Raw genomic sequence first — 16,434 nt, forward strand, 5'->3', positions numbered from 1 at the left:
GATTGAATAAGTGGATACTATAGCCTAGCCAAGCTGACACATCAAAAATTAAAAATTTATGTACAGCAAAAGATACTGTGAAGAAAGAAAGACAACAGATAGGTAAAATGTACTTACAGCATAGATAATAAAATGATTAATATTCAAAATTACTGAGTTCCCTGAAATCAATGAAAAAGTCAATAAACAGCTGATAGAAAAATGGGCAAATATGAATAGGAAACTCATACACAGGGGTGCCTGGGTGGCTCAGTTGGTTAAGTGTCCAACTCTTGATTTTGATTCAGATCATGATCTCATGGTTCGTGGGATTGAGCCCCGTTTTGGGCTCCATGCTGATGGCTCAGGGCCTGCTTGGGATTCTCTCTCTCTCTCTCTCTCTCTCTCTCTCTCTCCCTCTCTCTCTGCCCCTCCCCCATTTGTGCTCTTTCTCTCAAAATAAATAAGTAAAAATTTTAAAAAAAGGAAAGTCATATGCAAAATATGTCTGGTGAAAAATGTAACAAAATGCTCAAACTCATCAAGAAGTAAGAAAATAAAATTTTAAATGATTTAAAATTTTAAAGTTAAAAAGTTGAAAAATTTCCTGATAATTTTGGTCAACATTTGAAAAGATGGATAATATCTCAAGTTGACAAAAATACAGAAGAATAGGCATTCTCATTCATACACAACTTTTTGTTTTTTTTTTTATTTAAAAAAAATTTTTTTAACGTTTATTTATTTTTGAGACAGAGAGAGACAGAGCATGAATGGGGGAGGGGCAGAGAGAGAGGGAGACACAGAATCGGAAGCAGGCTCCAGGCTCTGAGCCATCAGCCCAGAGCCCGACGTGGGGCTCGAACTCACGGACCGCGAGATCGTGACCTGAGCTGAAGTCAGACGCTTAACCGACTGCACCACCCAGGCGCCCCCATATACAACTTTTTGGTTGAGAGTGTATATTGATAAAGCCTTTTAAAACAGATACTTAGCAGTATATGAACATTTTAAATGAGCGTAACTTTTACTTGGTGAACTACTGCTATGAATCTATTGTCTCTTACTCTTAATATTGAATCAGTCTTGTGTGACTGAGGCAAACAACTGAATTCCCTGATCCTTTTCTTACTCTCTGAGTTCAACTTGCACACTACTGCTAGATAGATCTTAATTGTCTTTTTTTCTCTAACACATACATACACACTCATTCACACACATACCACAGCACTGTTTGTAACAGCCTCAAGCTAGAAACACCCCAAATGTCTAATAATATAGCATGGATAAATAACTTATGATGCATTCATGTAATGGAATATTTACAATAAAGAAAATGAAAGGACTGTAGATTACAAACATTAACATGGATGACTCTCAAAAATATTCTTGGACAAAAGAAGCAAAAACCAAAGAAAACAAAGTATGATTCCATTTAAACAAAGTTCAAAGCAAAGCAAAATTAAACTACGTTATTTAGAGATGCATAGCTAGGTAGTAAAACCATAAAGAAAAACAAGGAGGTAAATGATTATTCCAGATGTTAGGGTAGTGATTACCTTAGCTGGGGGAAGAAGGGAGTTGTGATTGAGGAGGTGAATTCAAGAGAACTCTAGGATGCTGTTGATCTTAGACTTTTTGACTTTGATGGGGACAACATGTTAAACTTAACACAGATGATTTATGCTTTGTCTCTATTGTTGCAACTTAAAAAAATGCCACTAGGGAACTTTCTGCGGTGTTGGCAGTCTCCTATTTCCCTTTTTTCTCCAGCTTTATTGAGATATAATTAATGTGTAACATTGTGTAAGTTTAACGTGTACATTGTGTTGATTCAATGCACTTATAAATTGCAAAATGATCATCACCCTAGTACTGTTGACCCTGAACAGCACAGGTATGAACTGCCTGGGTCCTCTTCTATGTGGATATTTTTCAACACAGTTTATTCCTATAAATGTATTTTCTTTTCCTCATGATTTTCTTAATTTTATTTTCTCTACCTTCCTTTATTGTAAACATACAGTAAATAATACATATAACATAAAAAACGTGTTAATTGACTGTTATCGGTAAGGTTTCTGGTCAACAGTAGGCTGTTAGCAGTTAAAGTTTGAGGGAATCAAAAGTTATACTTGGATTTTTGACTGTGTGGGCAATCGGGGTTTGTAGGAAGGTGGTCAGCACCCATAACTCCTGCATTGCTTGAGGGTCAACTGTATTAGCTACCACCTACATCTCGTTACATGTGATGGTTGCACAGATTCTGACTGATAATTTTCTAAATTAAATTTACTTTTCTGTTCGTTGTATTTGACTTAAAAATTGTTGAAAGTAAATTATATTTTAAAAATCTATTTGAATTACTTCCTGCCTACAGGATAAAGGTCAGACTCCTCCATATTCAAATTCCTCCCTATACCTAGACCTCAGCCTTTGTCATCTGACACCTACTACTGTCTTCAGTGGAAGCCAAAAAAATCCCAAACAAAACAAAACAAAACAAAAGCCCCAACAGATACTAATTTTACTAAACTGCCTTTACCAAAAAAGAAAAAAAAAAGACCTTTCCTCTTGTTCTTTATTTGAGAGCAAATGGGGGAGAATTTTGAATTGCTTACCACACGTTCTTCTAAGATGAATCAGAGCAGAATGAAATGCCTGCTTAGACTTTGGCTATAATGAATATGTGTCTATGACACAATTTTCAGGAAGAACACATTTCTCCCAAGTCATTATCTAATTAGCATTATGTGTTTAGATTACGAATTTTCTTTTAGTTTAAATATGTTAAAAGATGTGTCAAAGGCAAGTATATGTGATGTTAGATGTTATGTTGTGCCCACCACAACACAGTGAAACATAAGAAATGACAGGAATTGAGCCCAGAGTCTTCATGCACAGACTATCAGTTTCACACTTAGTCACAGTCAACTTCACACGCAGACAACACTGAAAGAACCAGAGCCAAATGTTCCTGGAAAATGGGACTTCTTAGCTTCATAGACATTTGCTACAAATACCTGAGCCCCATGTGCTGGGTGGAGATCTCAGCAAGAAGACTGATGGGCAGCTTCCAGGGGAAAAAATGAGGGAGGGGCAGGATGTGGTGTTGGTGATTCAGAAGTGGCCCCCCTTCTCCACCACCAATCTGAGTCAGCATGCAGCCACATGGCCCCACATGGTGCATGATGGCTCTCGATGAGCTGTCATATCAGGCGCACTCTTCTTGCCTTTATTAAAGCAGCTGGTGATTTTAGAAGCCCAATTTACATATGAGTAGTTTTATTCTGTCTTTCCAAATTAGTCAAGCAACAAATGTTGAAACTTTCTGACCTACATGATATGGTGGCATGAAGTGTTGTTGGGTGTTTTGCTTCATCTGGTTCTTAAAACGGTCCAGTAATATCACCCATCTGGAGGCAGCCTAGCATAGTAGTTGAGACCCTGGGTGCTGGAGCCAAGCTGACTGGGTTCAAATCCCTACTTGCCATCCCTGGACTTCTGATTTTAGAAGTGTGCACATATCATTCTTTGTTGCCCTAGCACATGAATTGTGTGTTCTTACTGTGATTGTTGCATCCTCGGTGCAACAGTGGCAGAGGTTACAGCAAGCTCCAGCATAGCAGCAGTGGTTCTGCTGATGGCAGCATCTGGGTTCCTGGCTGGCAGACTAGGTGGCACTTCTCAGTGCTGGTCATTAACTATCCATGACTTGATTTGGGGCATTTCTCATGACCGCAGAGTCCTCAATCCACCATTCCACCATGCTGGCGATTCTATAAGTTATACAATGATCTTTTTTTTTAAATTTTAAAATTTATTTTATTTTTTTTAAATGCTTATCCATTTATTCTGAGAGAGTGCGAGAGCGAGCACATGCACAAGTAGGGGAAAGGCAGAGAGAGAAAGAGAATCCCAAGCAAGCTCTGTGATGTCACCATAAAGCCTGAGGCAGAGCTCAAACCCACGAACCTCAAGATCATGACCTGAGCAGAAATCAAGAGCCAGACATTTAACTGACTGAGCCACCCAGGCGCCCCAATAACCTAGGAATTTTTATGGCTCATGGCTTTAATTTATGGTTGGTTGATTTAGCCAACCGTGTCTTTAGTGTTACTTATTTCAGTTTAACATATGGATTGAAAGGGGCACAAATCTTAAGTTTATAGCTTGATTATCACAGAAAGCAAGATATTGTACTAACACTACAAAGGCCTACTTTGTGCTCCCATTCTCCAAAGGTAATCACTACACAGATATCTCTTGAGGAGAATTAGTTTTGCCTGCCTTTTGAACTTTAAATAAACCAGATTATATAGTATGTACTCTTTTTGTTGCTGAATGTTGTATCTTTGAGATGCAACCATGTTGTTACACATAGGAATGGTTTTCTTTGCTGCTGTATAGTATTATTACATTGTGCATATATTAATGTGTATACTTTATTTATCCATTCTATTGCTAATGGACATTTGGGTAGCTTCTAGTTTGATTCTATTAAGAATGATGTACTAAGGATATTCTTGTAATTACCTTTTTCTGCACATATGTATGCATTTCTTTTGGATTTACACTTAGGTGTTGAATTGCTGAATTATAGGGTGGGTGTATGCTTAACGTTACTGGCAACGCAATTCCTAAAGTAGTTTTGCCAATTTGCACTCCTACAGCATTGTATGAGTTTCTTACAGTCTATATCCTAGCACTTGGTATTGTCAACCTTTTAAATGTTAGCCATTCTGGGGTGTGTGTAGAGATATCTTGTTTTGTTTTCAACTTGCATTTTCCTGATAACTAATGATGTTGGGCATCTTTTCATGTTCATCGGCCATTTGGATATTCTCTTTTGTAAAAAACTTATTCATGTCTTTTACCCTTTCTTAAAAGTAATTGAGTCTATGTTTTTCCTATTGATTTATAAGAGATATTTACATGGTCTAGACATATTTCTTTGTGTAATTTATATATGTAAAGTATCTTTTCCCACAATGCATCTTGCCTTTTCATTCTCTTAATGATGCCTTTTGATTAATAGGGGTTTTAAATTGTAGTAAGTCTAAATGATCAATCTTTCCTATTATGTTTAGTGCTTTTTTAAATTAAAAACATTTTTTAATGTTTATTTATTTTGGGAAGAGAGAGAGAGATAGAGTGTGAGTGGGGGAGGGGCAGAGAGAGAGGGAGACACAGAATCCAAAGCAGGCTCCAGGCTCTAAGCTGTCAGCACAGAGTCCAATGCAGGGCTCAAACCCACAAGCCATGAGATCATGATCTGAGCTAAAGTTGGATGCTTAACCAACTGAGCCACCCAGATGCCCCTATGTTTAGTGCTTTTTAAAAAACATAGACTTTATTTTTATTATTTTATTTTATTTTTTAAGTAATCCCTATACCCAATGTGGGGCTTAAATTTACAACCCCAAGATCAGATTGCATACTCTACTGACTGAGCCAGCAAGGAGCCCAAATAGACTTCACTTTTTATTTAAAACTTTTTAAAATTTTATTATTTTTTAAATATAATTTATTGTCAAGTTAGCGAACATACAGTGTAAACAGTGTACTCTTGGCTTCGGGAGTAGATTCCCATGATTCATTACTTACATACAACACCCAGTGCTCATCTCAACAAGTGCCCTTCTTAATGCCCATCACCCGTTTTCCCTGCCCCCCCTGCCCCCTCACTCCCATCAACCCTCAGTTTGTTCTTTGTATTTAAGAGTCTCTTATGGTTTGCCTTCCTCTGTGTTTGTAACTTTTATTTTCCTTTCCTTCCCCTATGGTCTTCTGTTACGTTTCTCAAATTCCACATATGAGTAAAAACATATGATATCTGTCTTTCTCTGACTGACTTATTTCACTTGGCATAATAGCCTCCAGTTCCACCCATGTGTTGCAAATGGCAAGATTTCATTCTTTTTCATTGCCAAGCAGTACTCCATACACACACACACACACACACACACACACACACACACACACCCCACAACTTTTTTATTAGGCTTTATTTTTATTTATTTATTTATTTTTTCAACGTTTATTTATTTTTGGGACAGAGAGAGACACAGCATGAACGGGGGAGGGGCAGAGAGAGAGGGAGACACAGAATCGGAAACAGGCTCCAGGCTCTGAGCCATCAGCCCAGAGCCCGACGCGGGGCTCGAACTCACGGACCGCGAGATCGTGACCTGGCTGAAGTCGGACGCTTAACCGACTGTGCCACCCAGGCGCCCCAAGGCTTTATTTTTTAAAAAGCTGTTTTAGGTTTACAGAAAAATGAGTAGAAAGAACAGAGATTCCCATATATTTCTTCCCCCTCCCCAGTTTCCCCTATTATTAACATCGTGCATTGGTGTGGTACATTTGTTAAAACTGACGAACCAATATTAATATATTACTACTAACTAAAGTCCTAGTTTACATAAAGGTTCATCTTTGTGAAAAAGTGTGAACACTTTGTGAAGTGTTGGACACTTTTTTTTTCATTTCGACAAATGCATAATGCTATTTATCCATCATTACAGTATCCTTTAGAATAGTTTTACTTCCCTTATATTTTCCTGTGCTCCACTTCTTCATCTCTCTCCAACTCCTGGAAACTGCTAATCTTTTTACTGTCTCCATAGTTGTACCTTTTCGAGAATGTCATATAGGTGGAATCATATGGTGTATAGCCTTTTCAGACTTACTTCTTTCACTCAGTAATATGAGTTTAAGGTTCTTCCAAGTCTTTTAATGGCTTGATAGTTCATTTCTTTTTAGCACTCAATAACATTTCATTGACTGGGTGTACCATGGTTTATCTAACCATTCATCCTACTGAAAGACACCTTGGTGGCTTCCAAGATTTGGCAATTATGAACAAAGTTGCTATGAACATCTGTGGACAGGTTTTTGTGTAGGCATAAGTTTTCTGTTATTTTGGGTGAAAACCAAGAAGAGGCACCTGTGTGGCTCACTTGGTCATGATCTCACAGTTCATGAGTTCGAGCCCCGCATTGGGCTTGCTGCTGTCAGCATAGAGCCAGCTTTGGATCCTCTGTTCCCCTCTCTCTGCCCCTGCCCCATTTACTCTCTCTCTCTCTCAAAAATAAATAAACATTAAAAAAAACCCCAAGGAGTATATTGCTGGATCATATGATAAGAATATGCTTAGTCTTGTATGAAACCACCAGATTGTTTGCCAAAGTGGCTGTTCTATTTTGCATTCCCACCAGCAATGAATGAAACCTCCTGTTGCTCCATATCTTTGCCAACAGTTGGTATTATTCATATTCTGGATTTTTACTATTTTAATTGTTCTGTGGTGGTAGCTCATTGCTATTTTAATTTGCATTTTCCTGATGACATGTGTTGTGGAGAATCTTTTCATATATTCATTTTTCAGCTGTCTGTATTCTTTGGTAGAGTGTCTGTTAGAGTCCTTGGCCCATTTTTAAGCTAGGTTGTTTGTTTTCTTATTGTTGACTTTTAGGGGTTTTTTTTTTTTGGTATATTTTGGATAACAGTTCTTCAAAAAAATTTTATTTATTTTGAGAGAGAGAGAGACAGCGAACAAGTGCAAGTGGGGGAGTGGCAGGGAGAGAGGGAGAGAGAGAATCCCAAGTAGGCTCCACGCTGTCAGTGCATAGCCCGATGCAGGGCTCAAACCCATGAACTGTGAGATCATGACCTAAGCTGAAGTCAAGAGTCAGACCTTTAAACAACTGAGCCACCCAGGTGCCCCAATAGTTCTTTATCAGACATGTCTTTTGCAAATATTTTCTCTCAGTACATGGCTAGTCTTCTCATTCTCTTGACATTGTCTCTCATAGAGCAGAAGTTTTAAATTTTAATGAAGTCCACATTATCCATTATTTCTTTCATGGATAATGACTCTAAAAAGCCACTGACATACCCAAGGTCATCTAGGTTTTCTCCTATGTCATCTTCTAAGAACTTTATAATTTTTGTTTTATATTTAGCTGTCTGATTCATTTTCAGTTGATTTTTGTGAAGGATATAAGGTCTGTGTCAAGATTTGCTTTTCTTACATATGGATGTCCAGTTGTTCCAACAGCATTTGTTGAAGAGACTGTCTTTTCTCTATTGTATTGCCTTTGCTCCTTTGTCAAAGATCAGTTAACTACATTTATGGGGGTTGTTTCTGGGCTCTCTATTCTGTTCCACTGACTTATTTCTTTTTTCATCAATACCACTCTGTCCAGATTACTAAGTCATGTTTTTTTGGATGCCTAGACATCCCCAGTGTGGAAAGTCAAACTCATTACATAGAGGATGGAATTACAATCCAGTATCTGTTTGGACTCATTGTTTGTAGAACCATAGCTACTTTATTTGTGACCAACTTCAAATTTATTAGTCTGTCTCTTTCAGTGGCAAGTGACAGAAACCCAACTCAAACTTAAACTAAGGAAGAAATGTTTTGGCTTATGGGAACTAGGAAGAAATGAGTGGAACTGGCATCATATATATTCCAAATATCCATCTATCTCTGCCTACCTTCTCATTTAGAGGATTTTCAATAATAAGGAAAATCAAAAACCAAAAAACCTACTTCCTACTGGCTAAAGAACAATTTCCTCATTTCCTTCAAGTGTTTGTTCAAATCTCACTTCCTCAGTGAGACTGACCAAGCTTCACTTTATTCAACACCAACACCTGTCTCCAGATCCTTTTTTACCATGCTCTACTTTTACATTTTATCCACTTACTACTTCTTAACATACTATAGAATTTTCTTATTTATGGTTTTGGTTTATTATCTCTCTTGGCTAGAATGTGAGTTCTAAAAGGGCAAGGCTCTTATGTACTTTGTTCACTGAGATATCCCAAGCACCTAGAACGGGACACTAGAGCATCCCACTTGGTAGGTGCTCAACAAATATTGCTGAGTGAAGGAAACGGAATTTATTATTTCATATAAGATGAAGTCCTGAGTTGGGTGTTTGCAGGATTGTTGGTTCTATGGCTCAAAGACATAATTGAGAGCCAGGTTCTCTTCATCTTCCCTGTCTGCCTTCTCTAGAATGCCAGCTTGGTCTGTTGGGGTAGCTTTCTTCATGGTTGCAAGACGGCTATTGCAGTTCCAGGCATCCCATGTCAACAAGACACATTGGCTGCTGCAGAAGGATGGTTGCTGTTTCTCATTTATCTCTTTTTCTTTCTCTAATCAATGTAGAATCACCTATTGTTTTTTTATAAAACCACACTTGCATATATAACAATAGAAATTAAAATAAATTCATATAATTGGATTATATATATATTATATATTATATATATGCATATAATTGGATTATAAATGCATATAATTGTATATATAATTGCATTAGTTTCTAAGCTAACCCTTACAGACTAAGTCTGTATATAATATACAGTCTTAATATAATTACTCAATTGCAACAATGTTAATTTTGGAAGAATTTTATTAATGTAAATTTATGAAATGTTAAGAAGGCATTTCTGGGTGTAGTTAAGTATAATAATTTGGACATTGCTTTTGAAAAGTTTGATAGCTGGAAAAAAATTTTAACTCTATATTAATTATTTATTTTAATAAAATTCTTAGGAAAAAAAATGAGGAAATCTGCCATGAGGATGACTAAAGGAAATGGGTTCTTGACGATATTAAAGTAAAATAAAGTATTTTTAAAACTGTGACAATGTATTTAAAAAATATAAAATTTCCATAAAGCATAATATAGCCAAAAGCACATGCGGAGACAACTAACAGTTTTTTGGGGAGTTTGATCAATCGAATGCATATTTTTTTTAACTTAGGTCAAATGAATTAAGAAAATCTTCTTTTGCTAAAATAAAAAAATGAGATGGTGGTAAGGGATCTGTCGAGCCGCATTTAACATTAATGGCTTTGAAAAAATAAAGAATATTTAACGTGAAAATGTTAATTTAAAAAATGGACTGTCTCGGTTGCAATACTGCTCAACATATGTGAAAGGCTCATGCCTATAAAATCTGGAGAGAAAATAACTACAAATCACCCTGTTAATCCATTGGGCATTTCTAGCTGAATTAAGTTTGTCCTTGTTAAAGAAATTATCTTCGTTTTTCCCCCCTCAGGAATGCATGTAAAACAGTTCCTGTCTCGATGTATGCCTAAGGCAAAAAGTTCAGTGCTCAATTACCTGCTCTCTGAAGTCTCATATTTTGCAATGAGCAAGTAAAATAGAATTTAAATCAGAAGTCTTGACCCATGCTCTTCTTTTTCCCTTCACAGCCCTACAAGCTATTTGGCATATGAAGGTCCTGACCTGAGAAAACCATCTTGGATAACCACGCAAGGAGAGGGAAAAATGCAACACCTAGGAGATTTCAGTAAACAGTAGAATCATGCCAACCTAATCTGTGTTAAAATGCTTGGAATGTGGGAGCCGCCGAGGATGCCTGTTGTCTGTGTGTCTGACTGAATCCTTTCTTTTCTCAGAGCAGCAAAGCCAAGCCTGGGAACCAGGCCAAATGCCTGCCACTTACCTTAAATTGATCAGCCACTTTGAGATTAAAACCCCTGAAAGCTGCCACACCGTGAAAACAAGGCCTCCTTCACATTAAAGGCAAATTGCGACTTTGGGTTTGCTGTGATCTTTTTTCCATTTTATCCAGTTTTTCACTGTGCACACTTTTTTTTTTTTCCTTTCCACTTATGCTCCAGTGTAGAAGCCAATAGTTACAGCATCTTGGCCAGGCATTCATTAAGGTTTATAAGAACAAAATTTATGGTTATTTAGGAGCTGGCACAAAGACAGACTGTTGCTGGAAAAAGAAAAAGAAATACAGGTGGGAAATATAAGTCTCAACAAAGGCTCATACTATATAGTAGTGTGCTGGGCTCTCAGCAGTGGTCTGGGAGGAAAATTATATTGTATTTAAAACCAGCCATTCCTCTACTCTGAGTCCTCCCCATTTTATGGTTCTGTAGAATTAAAACAAATATACCGGTCATTCCCAGAGATTTTTCTGTCTTGTGTAAGTGCTACCATTTATAGGAGTGGGCAGCCATAGAGATGAATAGATGTGTGTCAGTCTGGGTGATAATCTGTCAGCTTGGCTAATGGAGCACATTTAAAAAATATATAATATGGATTAGAATAAGGGCTCTGTCTGTGAAGAGAAGAGTCATGTTATCCTTCTCAGTAGACCTTACATAATGGCAGGGCCTGTGTTCCCAAAAATGTAGGGTGTGGGCAAAACACACCCATAATCTTTGAATTCAGGTAATAACGTGGAATTCTGGCATAGGCTGGAAGTCCATATTCTCCCTCAGGAAATATTGTTAATGATTCTTTTTTTTTTTTAATACTCTGATTTCCTGAAGTAGTAGAATAAGAAGGCTCCTTGTCCTGTAATTTGCAATATTTATGAAGTAGGCATTTTAAGCATACATTTTAGTTTCTACTCATTGTTGTCCAAGAAGTACGTGGGAGTACTAGCATGTATTGAAAAAACATACAGCCTCAGTGTTTCATGATGCAAATTGTTCCCAAAATTCCACTTGTTTTAGCTGTGCCAGTAACTTGCTATCTGATTTAGGGAAAGTTTATGTAAGTGTCCAGCCATCTCCTATTATTCAATGGGAATATTACTGCTACGACTACTACTACTACCATATTATACCAGGTACACTGTGATAAAGTATTTGCTTCCACTTCTATGACCTTGCACACACTAGAATGTTTCCCTTTTCCTCTCCATGAAATTAAGTTCATCTTTTTTACAGACTTTATTTTGGAAATCTTCTACATAATTCCTTTTATTCCTTTTTATCAGTATCACCTCAACATGGAAATACATACAGCATTGTGTTAACTTGGATTTGTTTACATGTCGCTCTGCAGAAGATCCATTTACTTGTGCATAGATAGGAGTACTTTACCCTAATTACACACGTTTTCAGCTCCCCAAGGGCTTGGGGTCATGATCTTCTTGATATCTCTTCACCAACAAGATGCTCATTAAATTAGAAAAGTTGAATACACACAATCTTTTGCATCACATCATAAAATGTTAAACACACCTTTGGCTGCCCAGACGTACAATGTGATCATCATTTGCAGATAATACTGATTATTTCTGAACATGAGTGAGCCTGTTTGTTAAGTAGTGATTAGAAGTCACTTCCCTTGCAGAGTGCCAGAAAACCAGAGTCATCATAGAAGGAACAGAAAACACTATGGTTTGGTCTGGCGATGATCTCTGTCTCTGCATCTTTTTAACCAGGTTGCCTTATAACTTCGTCATTTAAATTTTCTATCATGCCCAATAGACTTTTTTCTTGATTACCAATTTTGTCATAACTTCCAAAGTCTTCATACTTCATATTTCCTATTAATCCTGATTCTTCCATACTTCATCAGTCATCAAGTATTTATGGAGGGCCTGGTATATGTTCAGCATTAGGCTAAGGGCAACTGAACAATTCCTATAGAACAAGAAATAACTGGTAAGAAAATACAAAGCAAGAAAACAATTGCTTGCAGTGACTTGCTTTGTATTTTGTTGCACAGGGTAACAATTTGAGGACAGTTCAGGAGAATGAACAATGGAATGATATTTCATGATGAAACAACCAGTATGGCAGTCCAAAGAGTGTGGTTTGAAGCCATAGCAGAATGTGTAAGACTTGAACAGGGCCTAGAGGAATGATGGAGAAAAGAGGGATGTGTCTCTATGAAAGGGGAATGGGTGGGCAAAGGCACAGAGGTGAGAATGTACTTGGTGACCTCACAAATCAGCCAAGACATGCTTTGGGTGGGGACGTGAGAGTATGGTCCAGAGTATATTGGGAAATAGGACTGAGAGACAAGTGCCAACTAGTGGAATTTCTTGCAAGCCAAACAGAGAACTTGCGATTTTCTAGGGAGAAAAATGGAGCCCTCCTTAGAGTTGAGAATGAAAGATTTAAGATGACCATGAATTCTTTTTGAGACAAAGAGCCCTAGACTTGGAATCAGAACACCTAGGCTCTGGTCTTGGTTTTGCCATTTTTAAGACATGTGATCTTGAGCAAGTCAGTGCATTGTCTGAGCCTTAGTTCTTGCATTCGTAAACAGGAATGGCTCAGCACACCACTGATGGCCACTGTAGTCACATGGATGTGATGAAATCAGCATCTGGAGTGCAGCAGTGGATGCAGAAACTGAGTGGAAGAAAGAAATCAGAAAGGCCCTGCAGAGGCTGACACTGCATCATCCAGGTGACTCTGGTCCTCTGGCCTCCAGAAAAAAATAGTGCTTCCAACTGAATTCTTTCCTTGAAACTCCATCTCCTCACCTTGGCTACTCTACAAACCCTGACATTTTCTCTCTTTCTCTCTCTCTTGCCTTGTCCCTTTTCAGAAAAAGTTATCCTGTCACTACCTATACCACCTAATAGACCGTCTCTGAGAAGTTACCAACAGGTTCCCAAAACGCTTGTTGTCCACTGAGCTTCTCCTTTATTCACATTACATACTCCGTATGTGGTCATTTTTCCTTAGTACCATGCCTCCTTGTTTTCTGTAAATCTCCAATTTCCACTGAGTCTGACTCTAAATGATTTTTAAATTTCTTATCTAAAAGAATTCACTTTCCTCCACTTTTGCAAACCTCCCCACTGATTCCTTTCCTTCCTGCTGGTCACCTGATCTCTGTGATTACTCATTACCAACACACCTCTGAGTCCTCCTATTTTTTCATCTCATTCTTGGATCTTCTTATATGTGAAAGGATTAGGAAGCCACACTGTTAATGCCAAGTCCTGGTGAATATGTGGGGAACAGAAAGTCATACAGTGCTGGTAGGAATGTAAATTGGCACAACCAATTGGAAATCAATTTGGTAAATTCAGTAAAGCAAAGATGCTCAGACCCTCCTCCTACCTAGGTGGTTGCCCTAATAATAATTGTCATATATTGGGTGCTTGGTTTGTGTAAGACTCTGTTTTCACTGCTGTATTCTCTTGAAGAAAGTGCTGTCATTATCCTAATTTTCCTGAAGGAGGCACAGAGAAATTAAGAAACATCCCCAAGATCACACTGTTGGGATTTTAAGATGGAGCTTGGATCTAGAGTGGGCAATTGGGCGTCAAAGCCTCAGCTGTTATCCGCCAAACTTTCTGAAGTTCACACCCCAGAAGCAATGTTTATAAATGTTCACTACAGCAATGCTTAGAAAACCAAAAGGTGTGAATGGCTTCACTGCCTCTCCAAAGCCGAATGGCTGAATCTACCCATGGACTAATATTCAGGAGCTAAAAGGAATGAACTGGACTCACAAATATCAAGATGGATGAATCTCAAGAATAGATTCCTGTATGAAAAAAAGCAAGGTACAGCAAGATATGCACAATAACACCAAGGATGTAAAATTTTAAAACACATGAAACAATAATACGTAGTTTACAGATAGTTATACATATAGTAGTTAAAAATTTTAGATGTGAATTAACTAGATTGACTGAAAGATGTCTTGAGGGATGGAGGGAGAGAGAAGGAATGAGGGTGATTTTGTCTGTGTTTGTACCATTAAACACAAAGGAGAGGGTGGATAAAAATATGGCAAAATATGAATGTTTTGTTTTTTTTTAATTTTTTTTCAACGTTTATTTATTTTTGGGACAGAGAGAGACAGAGCATGAACGGGGGAGGGGCAGAGAGAGAGGGAGACACAGAATCGGAAACAGGCTCCAGGCTCTGAGCCATCAGCCCAGAGCCTGACGCGGGGCTCGAACTCACGGACCGCGAGATCGTGACCTGGCTGAAGTCGGACGCTTAACCGACTGCGCCACCCAGGTGCCCCTGAATGTTTGTTTAATGCAGGTATTGGGTACATAAATATCATATTATGTTTTCATTCTTATCTATATGTTAGAAATATTTTATATACACAACTTGAAAACATTCAAAACAAATGAGAAATTACCAAAACTTTACACAGAGGGACCATCATTTTTGTGGCTTTGCAAATGAAAACAAAGTACTTCTCTAACACAGATTAAGTGCTCAATATTGTGAGAGAATAAAGGGAAGGAAAGGTACTTTCTAGGAGCCTAGCAATTAGTAAGGAGACAGAGCTAGACCTATACAACAATTAGGAAGTAACATAGATGCAGGCAAGGAATTGTGAAGCACAGTCTGCTCCTGCTGGAGGAATCTGACCTGAGTGGTTTCAGCAGCTTGGCTGTGGGCGATGTCACAGGGGAAGGAAATTGTCCTGGGCTAGCCTTTGAGCAATGGCTAGCCCTTTGAGTATGATGCCTGGTGCGAGCGCTAGTTAAGGCTCTGTTCTTTAGGAGTAAAGGATAGGAAACGCCTTGGCTACCCATCCACATTGACAGGCTGTTACCAACAAAAAGCAGCCAAAAATGTAACTTTATTACTCTGTAGCCAGCCCTATATTTATCCATCTCATGTCCATAGATTTCATGTAATTAGAGCTTAGAGATAATACCTAAGGTATTTATCAAACACATTCATTCTGACTGTGTAATAGTTGTTATTTACTTAGCTCTCTACATGCACACGATACTTGACAAATATGCAGAAAGACAAGTTTCCTGCCCTGGGGAGTTTATATTCCAATTCAGACAAACAGAACAGAAGGGGTAGGATCTTGGCTTGGGGAAGACTTGGCAGATAGGGAGAGGCTGCCTAGGTAGGAGAGAAGGGAAGTTGAAGTCTCTGGAAAAGTGGGGATGGGAATATGGAGGGAATAGAGGACTTTTAAAGAAATCCTTTAAAAGTAAGCATGATGTTTAGTCAGTGTAATGCCCTTGAAAAGACTTTGTGAGAGCAAGGGAAAAGGTTAAGAAAAATGAATCGGATTGTGACAACGATAAGATGAATAGTGAAGAAGTGTTAGTACTTCAGTAGCAGCCACAACGTGTTGAAGCTACCACATGCAATGTACTAGCTCCTTGTACATGTTATTTCACCAATTCCAAAAAGCCAATTTTAGTGTCATCATTTTACATATGTGGAAGCTCAGACAGGTTAGGTACCTTGCAGCTAGTAAGTGGATGAGCATGAATTCAAAGTCACATCTGACTCCAAAGTTTATACTTTTTACTCTGCACTCCCTACAAAGCAAAGAGAACATGAAGAAATGAGAAACAGGAGAATTAAAACATAGGCTAATTGTACACCCTCAGCAACAATCCAATGCAAAGACTTCAGCATTGAAGGAAGTAAATTACCTTACGTGAGAAAAAGTGGAGTCACTGCTGGTAAGTTAAATGATTGAAGTGAATTGCATTTACCACTGGTATATAAAGAAAGAAAAGTCCGTTGAGATTTATGCTAATGTACAGGCAGAGCAACCAGACAGCAGATATATATGGTGTTACCATGGAGAAAAAGAGCAATGAGGAAAGATGAACAGGAAAAGCTTCAACCTTCCTCAAGAAGTGGACAATTAAGAGCTCTGGATTTGCAGATAAGTGTACCTTTCATTCCAT

The sequence above is a fragment of the Prionailurus viverrinus genome, chromosome A2 (assembly GCF_022837055.1).
Source record: "Prionailurus viverrinus isolate Anna chromosome A2, UM_Priviv_1.0, whole genome shotgun sequence".
NCBI lineage: Eukaryota > Metazoa > Chordata > Mammalia > Carnivora > Felidae > Prionailurus > Prionailurus viverrinus.